The 12,825-nt window shown below is 45.3% G+C and overlaps 6 non-coding genes across 6 annotated transcripts; all 6 read left to right on the forward strand.

The window, feature by feature from the left end:
* Positions 1-7,975: 7,975 nt before the first annotated feature.
* Positions 7,976-8,091, forward strand: Trnal-caa (transfer RNA leucine (anticodon CAA)). Its single transcript has 2 exons — positions 7,976-8,013; positions 8,046-8,091. It is a non-coding gene; the product is annotated as a tRNA-Leu (tRNA).
* A 704-nt stretch (positions 8,092-8,795) lies between these two features.
* Positions 8,796-8,911, forward strand: Trnal-caa (transfer RNA leucine (anticodon CAA)). The gene is made up of 2 exons: positions 8,796-8,833; positions 8,866-8,911. It is a non-coding gene; the product is annotated as a tRNA-Leu (tRNA).
* A 704-nt stretch (positions 8,912-9,615) lies between these two features.
* On the forward strand, positions 9,616-9,731 carry Trnal-caa (transfer RNA leucine (anticodon CAA)). The gene is made up of 2 exons: positions 9,616-9,653; positions 9,686-9,731. It is a non-coding gene; the product is annotated as a tRNA-Leu (tRNA).
* A 704-nt stretch (positions 9,732-10,435) lies between these two features.
* Positions 10,436-10,551, forward strand: Trnal-caa (transfer RNA leucine (anticodon CAA)). The gene is made up of 2 exons: positions 10,436-10,473; positions 10,506-10,551. It is a non-coding gene; the product is annotated as a tRNA-Leu (tRNA).
* Positions 10,552-11,255: 704 nt separating this feature from the next.
* Positions 11,256-11,371, forward strand: Trnal-caa (transfer RNA leucine (anticodon CAA)). Its single transcript has 2 exons — positions 11,256-11,293; positions 11,326-11,371. It is a non-coding gene; the product is annotated as a tRNA-Leu (tRNA).
* Positions 11,372-12,075: 704 nt separating this feature from the next.
* Trnal-caa (transfer RNA leucine (anticodon CAA)) lies at positions 12,076-12,191 on the forward strand. Its single transcript has 2 exons — positions 12,076-12,113; positions 12,146-12,191. It is a non-coding gene; the product is annotated as a tRNA-Leu (tRNA).
* The last annotated feature ends 634 nt before the right edge of the window (positions 12,192-12,825 follow it).

Raw genomic sequence — 12,825 nt, forward strand, 5'->3', positions numbered from 1 at the left:
CAGCCAATTGTCATAAGTTCTTACTCTGAAAGTTTAAGAGTAAAATTATAGAAGAATTCTTTTTTTAATTATTAAAAGTGTAAGCCTATAACAAGGGAAATATGAACAGTATAACACCCCTTGGCCGGCACCTGCTGCCCGAAAAGAATGGAGGAAAGCGGCAATAAACGACCTGAAATCGAGAGTGTACAAGCAACAAATGCGAGAGTAAACGCAGGAACTCACAGAAATACACTCCTGGAAATGGAAAAAAGAACACATTGACACCGGTGTGTCAGACCCACCATACTTGCTCCGGACACTGCGAGAGGGCTGTACAAGCAATGATCACACGCACGGCACAGCGGACACACCAGGAACCGCGGTGTTGGCCGTCGAATGGCGCTAGCTGCGCAGCATTTGTGCACCGCTGCCGTCAGTGTCAGCCAGTTTGCCGTGGCATACGGAACTCCATCGCAGTCTTTGACACTGGTAGCATGCCGCGACAGCGTGGACGTGAACCGTATGTGCAGTTGACGGACTTTGAGCGAGGGCGTATAGTGGGCATGCGGGAGGCCGGGTGGACGTACCGCCGAATTGCTCAACACGTGGGGCGTGAGGTCTCCACAGTACATCGATGTTGTCGCCAGTGGTCAGCGGAAGGTGCACGTGCCCGTCGACCTGGGACCGGACCGCAGCGACGCACGGATGCACGCCAAGACCGTAGAATCCTACGCAGTGCCGTAGGGGACCGCACCGCCACTTCCCAGCAAATTAGGGACACTGTTGCACCTGGGGTATCGGCGAGGACCATTCGCAACCGTCTCCATGAAGCTGGGCTACGGTCCCGCACACCGTTAGGCCGTCTTCCGCTCACGCCCCAACATCGTGCAGCCCGCCTCCAGTGGTGTCGCGACAGGCGTGAATGGAGGGACGAATGGAGACGTGTCGTCTTCAGCGATGAGAGTCGCTTCTGCCTTGGTGCCAATGATGGTCGTATGCGTGTTTGGCGCCGTGCAGGTGAGCGCCACAATCAGGACTGCATACGACCGAGGCACACAGGGCCAACACCCGGCATCATGGTGTGGGGAGCGATCTCCTACACTGGCCGTACACCACTGGTGATCGTCGAGGGGACACTGAATAGTGCACGGTACATCCAAACCGTCATCGAACCCATCGTTCTACCATTCCTAGACCGGCAAGGGAACTTGCTGTTCCAACAGGACAATGCACGTCCGCATGTATCCCGTGCCACCCAACGTGCTCTAGAAGGTGTAAGTCAACTACCCTGGCCAGCAAGATCTCCGGATCTGTCCCCCATTGAGCATGTTTGGGACTGGATGAAGCGTCGTCTCACGCGGTCTGCACGTCCAGCACGAACGCTGGTCCAACTGAGGCGCCAGGTGGAAATGGCATGGCAAGCCGTTCCACAGGACTACATCCAGCATCTCTACGATCGTCTCCATGGGAGAATAGCAGCCTGCATTGCTGCGAAAGGTGGATATACACTGTACTAGTGCCGACATTGTGCATGCTCTGTTGCCTGTGTCTATGTGCCTGTGGTTCTGTCAGTGTGATCATGTGATGTATCTGACCCCAGGAATGTGTCAATAAAGTTTCCTCTTCCTGGGACAATGAATTCACGATGTTCTTATTTCAATTTCCAGGAGTGTAGAAACACGATAAGGCGGGCAAACAAGACGCTGCGAAAGGGAAGCCGAAAGGAAAGTGAGTCAAAGAACTCTACAGAGAAAGTGACCAACCATGGGAGAACGAAATGAAGATACAACCAAATGTAAAACGTAATAAGAAACAAAGTAAAGAATCGACAAAAGATAACGAAAACCAAGAAATTCACTCTGAAGTTGAAACAAAAATGGACTAGTGTTGAGTGAGTGAAGGCTCGTTATGCTTAAAATAAGCATTGTAAGTACGTGAATCAAGAATATAAACTGCTGATCGTAAATTAGCAAGCTGAAACCTAACTTCAGACCAGTAAGACTACGGCAAAGGAGGACGGGTTTGAGGCTGACGTACCTATTACTACTGGAAGTCATAACTTCCAACCTTCTCTTACCCGGTTTCCAATCGATAGTAAACGTATCCCACGAACTAAATGCAGGCAAGGTTGTGGTGTCACCGCCAGACACCACACATGCTAGGTGGTAGCCTTTAAATCGGCCGCGGTCCGTTAGTATACGACGGACCCGCGTGTCGCCACTATCAGTGATTGCAGACCGAGCGCCGCCACAAGGCAAGTCTAGAGAGACTCCCTAGCACTCGCCCCAGTTGTACAGCCGACTTTGCTAGCGACGGTTTACTGCCTACATGCGCTCTCATTTGCAGAGACGACATTTTAGTATAGCCTTCAGCTACGTCATTTGCTACGACGTAGCAAGGCGCCATATTCAGTTGCTATTGATATTGATATTGTGAATCATGTACCTTCAAGAGCGACGTTCATCATTAATGGATTAAAGTTAAGTATCAAAGTAATTACGTCCGCTTTCTGAACTCTAATTCCCTGTCATATTCCAGACCTCACGTCAGTGTAGTCCTCCCTCCTCATGCCATCCTGCGTGAGCTAAACGCGCGCATTTCGGCCTCGAATAGTAACCCGGTGTTGGCTCTTCAGCCAACACAACAAAGGCCATTTTGGTTCATGAAGGACTTCCCATAGCAGAAGAAGAAAAACTAGAATCCGTTGTAAATGTGTAGGCATCTTTAAAAAAGACGTCATCCAACGTCGTGATAGGATGAGATTTTAATTGTGCTGTTCGCCAGAAAGATCAGAGGCCATAGTTCAGTTACTGTAAAAAACTATATGACCTTGTTAAAAATTAGACTCAAGAACAAGTGGAAATTGTTTCACCTTACTGATATGAAATTTACATTTTTTGCCCTCCATATCAAGTACCTGCCTCGACAGATTTTTTGCAGCGTCTCACATAAGCGAACGTGTCATCTACCACTGTGCCTACGGCGTGACAGTAAATCTAGTTAAGCAGCCAACAAAACGGCTCAGAGGGATAGTGCATGCTAAATATTATACACTTCCAAGACACAGACTTTGATGAAGTCGTTAGAACAGCTTGCACCGTTTGTTTGCCCTCTATAATCATACACAGGACTAAAATAGAGTGCTTTACCACCGACGCTAAAAAAATTGAGATTATTTAATCACACACTATAGCCAGAAAGCAAATGGTCAAAAAAGTGACCACAGAATTTTGTTACGCCGACTTCAGAAAATTATATGAGAAATTCAGTGATAGAAATGTATGAAAGTACAAATAAAGATGATAAAGGAAAAACTGATTAAAATTAAGCCAGACCACTAGACGCCTAAAACGTAAATCGAAAGTTAAATCTTTTAATGGAGCAGAAACAGATCGTAGTTCCACCTAATCAAAGCTCGTCCAGCCATGCACGTACTTTCATTAGAAAATTGGCTGCGACGAAAGGTGACCAATTCGTTGCACAAAAAGACGTCGTGCAAGAATTTCATTGTTACTATGACAACATGAACTCCGCGCACCCAACTGACAAAAGTCTGGCGTCTGAAATAATTCAGGTGCCAATTGCAGACGACACTGCAGAAGAAAACGATGAAATCTTGCCGGACTCCGCAAGTGAAGAAATTTTATGATTAATCGCTGAAGCTCAGCAAAAATATCCCTTCAAAAAAATGGCACTGAGCACTATGGGACTTAACATCTATGGTCATCAGTACCCTAGAACTTAGAACTACTTATACATAACTAAGGACATCACACAACACCCAGTCATCACGAGGCAGAGAAAAATATCCCTTCAGCCGGACGGTCTTCCTACAGCATTCTTTTTCAAATTCTTTTATATCATTGTGCCCATCCTTACGAAACTACTAAATTAAATCTTGAGAGACACAGACTATCAGAAAAACTGAAATAAGGTAAAGTAGTCCAAGTACCAAAAACGCGAGGCCAGCACATTAACTACAGTTTCCGGCATATAACACTGTTAAATTTTGATTACAACATCATAACTAGGGCAATAAAAACTGGAATGACGCTGATGGATTGTAAGGTAATCAAAAATCACCGCCGCGCGAGGTAGCAGTGCGGTCTTAGGCTCCTGTGGTCACGGTCCGTGCGGCTCCCCCCGTCAGAGGTTCGAGTCCTCCCTCGGGCATGGGTGTGTGTGTTACCAATATCGCAAGTTAGTTTAAGTAGTGTGTAGGCTTAGGGACCGATGACCTAACAAGGGAACCTCCCCCTCAGATATAGTTATAAGTTGGCACAGTTGATAGGCCTTCAAAAACTGAACACAGATCAATCAAGAAAACAGGAAGAAGTTGTGTGGAACTATGAAAAGAATAAGCAAAATATACAAACTGAGTAGTCTATGTGCAAGATAAGCAACATCTAGGAGAATGTGAGCTCACGAGCGCCGTGGTCCTGTGGTTAGCGTGAGGAACTGCGGAGTGACAGGTCCTTCGTTCAAGTCTTCCATAGAGTGAGAAGTTTGCTTTCTTTATTTTTGATCTGTCTCCGTTCGCTCACTGTAATAAGTTTAGTGTCTGTGTTTTGCGACCGCACCGCAAAACCGTGCGATTATTAGACGAAAGGACGTGCCTCTCCAATGGGAACCGAAAACATTTGATCGCAAGTTCATAGATCAACCGATTCCTCCACAGGAAAACAAGTCTGATATATTCTATACGACACTGGTGACGGCATGTGCGTCACATGACAGGAATATGTTGTAGACCCATCTAACTTGTACACTTGGCGAATGGGTAAAAAGATTCTTCTACCTTGCCCGATTTAGGTTTGCTTGTGGATGTGATAATCACTCCCAAAGTGATGAAAACATAAGAGTTTGTCACATAAACTGCAACAAATGAATGCAACAGTTTCACAGTCGCACAGTTCTCTTTGTGCTCTGTCAAAACATATGTTTGTTTAGGTGGGGCATCCCTATACTAAGGCGCAGTTACCTCGCATCGGACGGACGGACGGACAGATAATAATTGTCTGAAAATAAAAAATTAAACTTTTCACTGAAGGGAAGACTTGAACCAAGGACCTCTCGCTCCGCAGTTGGTCACGCTAACTACGGGACCATGGGGTTCTAGCGCGTACACTGTCTTTGATCTTGCCTGTGTTATGCATGGACTACTCAGTTTGTATATTTTTCTTTTTTTTTTTCATAGTTTCATACAACTTCTTCCTTTTTTCTCGATTGATCTGTGTTCAGTTTTTGAAGGCCTATCCACTGTGCCAACTTATAACTAAATCTGAGGGGGGTGCGATGGGGAGGTTCCCTCGTAAGTAGTTTGGTCCCATAAGACCTTAGCACAAATTTCCAAAAATTGCTGTCACGTATCACATTTAGAAGCATCATGACCACAAACACATAAGTCAGGGGCATAAAAACCATTGCTGCAACAATCAAAATCACATGTTCGTCGACTTTCCTAAGACCTTCGATCTAGTCAGTCATTAGTACAAGAAACGGATTGTTCTGGATTACAGAGCAGTTAAAGTGATCCGAAACATCATCACATGTATTACTCCAAGATACTTTATCAACGGGCAAATGACGGAAGCAATGAACCTCAGGAGAGTGGTTAGCATACAGCAGCACTCTTCCGATGTTGATCTTTGCGTGTTGGCTACTCTAAAAAGTAGAGTGTAAATTACCAGGTGTATCTGTATCAGGTGCAGCTTTTGCACTAGGAGATCATAAAATGATGATGTCACCGGAGTCCTACGAGTGACGATGAAACACAAAGGTCCAAATGGAGATCAACAGGTACACTAACATGTTTCGTGCGGTGTGGTCGCGCGGTCTTTGGCGCCTTGTCACGGTTCGCGCAGCTTCCTCCGTCGGACGTTCGAGTCGTACTTAAGGCATGGGTATGTCTGTTGTCCTTAGCGTAAGTTAGTTTAAGTTACATTAATTAGTGTGTACGCGTAGGGACCGATGACTGATGGTCCCATGCAACCTTAACCCAAAATTTCAAGCAATCAGTGAAGGATAAACAGTAAATTAACATGCGAAGGTTCCAATATCGAACAATACCATAGGCCCAGAAAGTGGACAATTTAAAACCCTTCTCATCATCCCCAAAAATGCCCATTTAAAATCGCGGCAACAAAATTGGAAGGAAGTAACGAACAGTACACAGCGACTCCTAGTAGAAATCATCCGGTGAGCCGTGAACGTAATATGAAAAATCAGATGTGTTAACATATGCATCTTTTACAAAGCATGCTACCAGAAACGAGTATTCTAAAATGAAAATTAAAGGCGAAAAAGCCGGCCGCAATGGACGAGCGGTTCTAGGCGCTTCAGTCTGGCACCGCGTGACCGCTACGGTCACAGGTTCGAATCCTGCCTCAGGCAAGGATGTGTGTGACGTCCTTAGGTTAGTTACCTTTAAGTAGTTCTGAGTTTTTGGGGACTGATGACCCCAGATGTTGAGTCCCATAGTGCTCAGAGGCATTTACAGGCGAGAAAGATGATGCAACTAGCCAATAGATTTGTGTGGAAATGGAACTTAATTTAGCTGGGTTGTAAACTCTAACAAAATCAAAGGACGGACGGCGGCCTGACCCTAACTGACATCCAGTGAAAGGCTGCTGCACTTTTCCTAAAATAAACCCCCAGACTCATACACAACCACCCAGAAAACATAACCGCATGACTTTTCCATGTAGTTTTCTTTGAACATATTCACCACGCGACTGACACAAATAAAGTATATAACTAACGTGAACCTTACATCTTAGCAAGTTATGTAAGCGAAGCCAGGTTGAGAAAAACGCTCTTAACAACCAGTGATTTATTGTAGAAATGCCATTAAACGGATAAATCCAACAATGCTGAATCAAAATTCCCATCTTGTAACTGAAAGATTATTTGGGAGAATGTAAGCACAAGAAAACAAACAACGTGGCGTACGGTGGAGAACAATACAGTAGCTATTATTAAAAAATTATGTCCAATTTCGTTGCATGCTACTGATAAATGTCTTCAGTGTGGTCTAGTCGACAAATTTCATCACGGATTCACCTGGTGCGGTAATTTGTACAACTGGAGATGGGGGAGGGATTGACATCGAAAATTAGCGATATAGGGTTGCTTTCTGACGGATGTCGTGAAATTCTAACAAACTGGGGTGTTAGATCCTTACGATATTATATGGCTCTTATTGCTAATAAAAACGATGGACAGTACTTTGGACATATATGAATGTCAGAAGGAACAGGTACTGCGGCACAAACAGCTGAACCATAGAAAAAGAGTAAAAAATATATACGAAGACAGATTCTCACAGTCATTTAATACACAAACCAAGTACATAAAAGGCGAAATGAAAGCGTCAGCTTTCGCGTCAGTCGAGCTAAGTCGGCCAAGTCGAAACAAGGAAGAACACGAAGCATAAAAGGATGGATGCCGAAGGAGATTTTAAATGAAGACATTACAGTCGAAAACACTCAAAGCAGTACCAACCGCCAAAGAGCCGCAAACACGTCAAAAGGGACACTTGTGGTATGGAAACGACTCTTATCTGGAGATGCAGAGTGCTAACGACAGTGTGAGGAAACAGTGCAGGCTGACCAGTACATCATCTGTACAATAACAGTCGCTGATGAAATACACAGAACTCGAAATAAATTCATATACTCAAAATATTACTGTATGGAGATTACAACGTGACCAAAACTTGAAATATTACTCGACAGATAGACCTCCGCATTCTGTCTAATCTCTGACGTCTTTAACAGACGACTTAGTTTCGAACAAAAGGTATTGATTGCTGTGATTATACGGATTTGAGAAACTCTTTTGGTGGTACATTCTGCGCTATATTTGTGCGGCTGCGCCTGGCGCACGTCTAACGGGTGCAGAAATCATGCCTGCGTACTGTGGCAACGTGGATGCGACAACTACATCAACTGTAAGTCCTCTAATAGAACAAACGAGGAGCATCAAATCAAGTGTCAGGATGGCCGAGCGGTCTAAGGCGCCAGACTCAAGGAAAAACCTTGGCTGCAGTAGCAGCTAGAGCCTTCTGGTCCTCGAGTGAGGGCGTGGGTTCGAATCCCACTCCTGACACAGATTTTGTCGCTTCTCTAGAGCACCCTGCGTAGCATTGAGATCCTTTGTAAAGTGCAACAGCACGATACTGGCCGTGTTCTCCTAAGTGAAATCAAAAATTTGCATCAAACACAAGCGCACCTACGGCACCAAACTGTTTCTTCGGTAGTGTGAGCTACAAACAGAGAGTGTTGGTTGTAAATACGACGTTCCCCTCGTGAGGTTACTTCCGCGCCAAAGAGCCGCAAACACGTCAAAAGGGACACTTGTGGTATGGAAACGACTCTTATCTGGAGATGCAGAGTGCTAACGACAGTGTGAGGAAACAGTGCAGGCTGACCAGTACATCATCTGTACAATAACAGTCGCTGATGAAATACACAGAACTCGAAATAAATTCATATACTCAAAATATTACTGTATGGAGATTACAACGTGACCAAAACTTGAAATATTACTCGACAGATAGACCTCCGCATTCTGTCTAATCTCTGACGTCTTTAACAGACGACTTAGTTTCGAACAAAAGGTATTGATTGCTGTGATTATACGGATTTGAGAAACTCTTTTGGTGGTACATTCTGCGCTATATTTGTGCGGCTGCGCCTGGCGCACGTCTAACGGGTGCAGAAATCATGCCTGCGTACTGTGGCAACGTGGATGCGACAACTACATCAACTGTAAGTCCTCTAATAGAACAAACGAGGAGCATCAAATCAAGTGTCAGGATGGCCGAGCGGTCTAAGGCGCCAGACTCAAGGAAAAACCTTGGCTGCAGTAGCAGCTAGAGCCTTCTGGTCCTCGAGTGAGGGCGTGGGTTCGAATCCCACTCCTGACACAGATTTTGTCGCTTCTCTAGAGCACCCTGCGTAGCATTGAGATCCTTTGTAAAGTGCAACAGCACGATACTGGCCGTGTTCTCCTAAGTGAAATCAAAAATTTGCATCAAACACAAGCGCACCTACGGCACCAAACTGTTTCTTCGGTAGTGTGAGCTACAAACAGAGAGTGTTGGTTGTAAATACGACGTTCCCCTCGTGAGGTTACTTCCGCGCCAAAGAGCCGCAAACACGTCAAAAGGGACACTTGTGGTATGGAAACGACTCTTATCTGGAGATGCAGAGTGCTAACGACAGTGTGAGGAAACAGTGCAGGCTGACCAGTACATCATCTGTACAATAACAGTCGCTGATGAAATACACAGAACTCGAAATAAATTCATATACTCAAAATATTACTGTATGGAGATTACAACGTGACCAAAACTTGAAATATTACTCGACAGATAGACCTCCGCATTCTGTCTAATCTCTGACGTCTTTAACAGACGACTTAGTTTCGAACAAAAGGTATTGATTGCTGTGATTATACGGATTTGAGAAACTCTTTTGGTGGTACATTCTGCGCTATATTTGTGCGGCTGCGCCTGGCGCACGTCTAACGGGTGCAGAAATCATGCCTGCGTACTGTGGCAACGTGGATGCGACAACTACATCAACTGTAAGTCCTCTAATAGAACAAACGAGGAGCATCAAATCAAGTGTCAGGATGGCCGAGCGGTCTAAGGCGCCAGACTCAAGGAAAAACCTTGGCTGCAGTAGCAGCTAGAGCCTTCTGGTCCTCGAGTGAGGGCGTGGGTTCGAATCCCACTCCTGACACAGATTTTGTCGCTTCTCTAGAGCACCCTGCGTAGCATTGAGATCCTTTGTAAAGTGCAACAGCACGATACTGGCCGTGTTCTCCTAAGTGAAATCAAAAATTTGCATCAAACACAAGCGCACCTACGGCACCAAACTGTTTCTTCGGTAGTGTGAGCTACAAACAGAGAGTGTTGGTTGTAAATACGACGTTCCCCTCGTGAGGTTACTTCCGCGCCAAAGAGCCGCAAACACGTCAAAAGGGACACTTGTGGTATGGAAACGACTCTTATCTGGAGATGCAGAGTGCTAACGACAGTGTGAGGAAACAGTGCAGGCTGACCAGTACATCATCTGTACAATAACAGTCGCTGATGAAATACACAGAACTCGAAATAAATTCATATACTCAAAATATTACTGTATGGAGATTACAACGTGACCAAAACTTGAAATATTACTCGACAGATAGACCTCCGCATTCTGTCTAATCTCTGACGTCTTTAACAGACGACTTAGTTTCGAACAAAAGGTATTGATTGCTGTGATTATACGGATTTGAGAAACTCTTTTGGTGGTACATTCTGCGCTATATTTGTGCGGCTGCGCCTGGCGCACGTCTAACGGGTGCAGAAATCATGCCTGCGTACTGTGGCAACGTGGATGCGACAACTACATCAACTGTAAGTCCTCTAATAGAACAAACGAGGAGCATCAAATCAAGTGTCAGGATGGCCGAGCGGTCTAAGGCGCCAGACTCAAGGAAAAACCTTGGCTGCAGTAGCAGCTAGAGCCTTCTGGTCCTCGAGTGAGGGCGTGGGTTCGAATCCCACTCCTGACACAGATTTTGTCGCTTCTCTAGAGCACCCTGCGTAGCATTGAGATCCTTTGTAAAGTGCAACAGCACGATACTGGCCGTGTTCTCCTAAGTGAAATCAAAAATTTGCATCAAACACAAGCGCACCTACGGCACCAAACTGTTTCTTCGGTAGTGTGAGCTACAAACAGAGAGTGTTGGTTGTAAATACGACGTTCCCCTCGTGAGGTTACTTCCGCGCCAAAGAGCCGCAAACACGTCAAAAGGGACACTTGTGGTATGGAAACGACTCTTATCTGGAGATGCAGAGTGCTAACGACAGTGTGAGGAAACAGTGCAGGCTGACCAGTACATCATCTGTACAATAACAGTCGCTGATGAAATACACAGAACTCGAAATAAATTCATATACTCAAAATATTACTGTATGGAGATTACAACGTGACCAAAACTTGAAATATTACTCGACAGATAGACCTCCGCATTCTGTCTAATCTCTGACGTCTTTAACAGACGACTTAGTTTCGAACAAAAGGTATTGATTGCTGTGATTATACGGATTTGAGAAACTCTTTTGGTGGTACATTCTGCGCTATATTTGTGCGGCTGCGCCTGGCGCACGTCTAACGGGTGCAGAAATCATGCCTGCGTACTGTGGCAACGTGGATGCGACAACTACATCAACTGTAAGTCCTCTAATAGAACAAACGAGGAGCATCAAATCAAGTGTCAGGATGGCCGAGCGGTCTAAGGCGCCAGACTCAAGGAAAAACCTTGGCTGCAGTAGCAGCTAGAGCCTTCTGGTCCTCGAATGAGGGCGTGGGTTCGAATCCCACTCCTGACACAGATTTTGTCGCTTCTCTAGAGCACCCTGCGTAGCATTGAGATCCTTTGTAAAGTGCAACAGCACGATACTGGCCGTGTTCTCCTAAGTGAAATCAAAAATTTGCATCAAACACAAGCGCACCTACGGCACCAAACTGTTTCTTCGGTAGTGTGAGCTACAAACAGAGAGTGTTGGTTGTAAATACGACGTTCCCCTCGTGAGGTTACTTCCGCGCCAAAGAGCCGCAAACACGTCAAAAGGGACACTTGTGGTATGGAAACGACTCTTATCTGGAGATGCAGAGTGCTAACGACAGTGTGAGGAAACAGTGCAGGCTGACCAGTACATCATCTGTACAATAACAGTCGCTGATGAAATACACAGAACTCGAAATAAATTCATATACTCAAAATATTACTGTATGGAGATTACAACGTGACCAAAACTTGAAATATTACTCGACAGATAGACCTCCGCATTCTGTCTAATCTCTGACGTCTTTAACAGACGACTTAGTTTCGAACAAAAGGTATTGATTGCTGTGATTATACGGATTTGAGAAACTCTTTTGGTGGTACATTCTGCGCTATATTTGTGCGGCTGCGCCTGGCGCACGTCTAACGGGTGCAGAAATCATGCCTGCGTACTGTGGCAACGTGGATGCGACAACTACATCAACTGTAAGTCCTCTAATAGAACAAACGAGGAGCATCAAATCAAGTGTCAGGATGGCCGAGCGGTCTAAGGCGCCAGACTCAAGGAAAAACCTTGGCTGCAGTAGCAGCTAGAGCCTTCTGGTCCTCGAGTGAGGGCGTGGGTTCGAATCCCACTCCTGACACAGATTTTGTCGCTTCTCTAGAGCACCCTGCGTAGCATTGAGATCCTTTGTAAAGTGCAACAGCACGATACTGGCCGTGTTCTCCTAAGTGAAATCAAAAATTTGCATCAAACACAAGCGCACCTACGGCACCAAACTGTTTCTTCGGTAGTGTGAGCTACAAACAGAGAGTGTTGGTTGTAAATACGACGTTCCCCTCGTGAGGTTACTTCCGCGCCAAAGAGCCGCAAACACGTCAAAAGGGACACTTGTGGTATGGAAACGACTCTTATCTGGAGATGCAGAGTGCTAACGACAGTGTGAGGAAACAGTGCAGGCTGACCAGTACATCATCTGTACAATAACAGTCGCTGATGAAATACACAGAACTCGAAATAAATTCATATACTCAAAATATTACTGTATGGAGATTACAACGTGACCAAAACTTGAAATATTACTCGACAGATAGACCTCCGCATTCTGTCTAATCTCTGACGTCTTTAACAGACGACTTAGTTTCGAACAAAAGGTATTGATTGCTGTGATTATACGGATTTGAGAAACTCTTTTGGTGGTACATTCTGCGCTATATTTGTGCGGCTGCGCCTGGCGCACGTCTAACGGGTGCAGAAATCATGCCTGCGTACTGTGG

The sequence above is a fragment of the Schistocerca cancellata genome, chromosome 2 (assembly GCF_023864275.1).
Source record: "Schistocerca cancellata isolate TAMUIC-IGC-003103 chromosome 2, iqSchCanc2.1, whole genome shotgun sequence".
Lineage (NCBI taxonomy): Eukaryota > Metazoa > Arthropoda > Insecta > Orthoptera > Acrididae > Schistocerca > Schistocerca cancellata.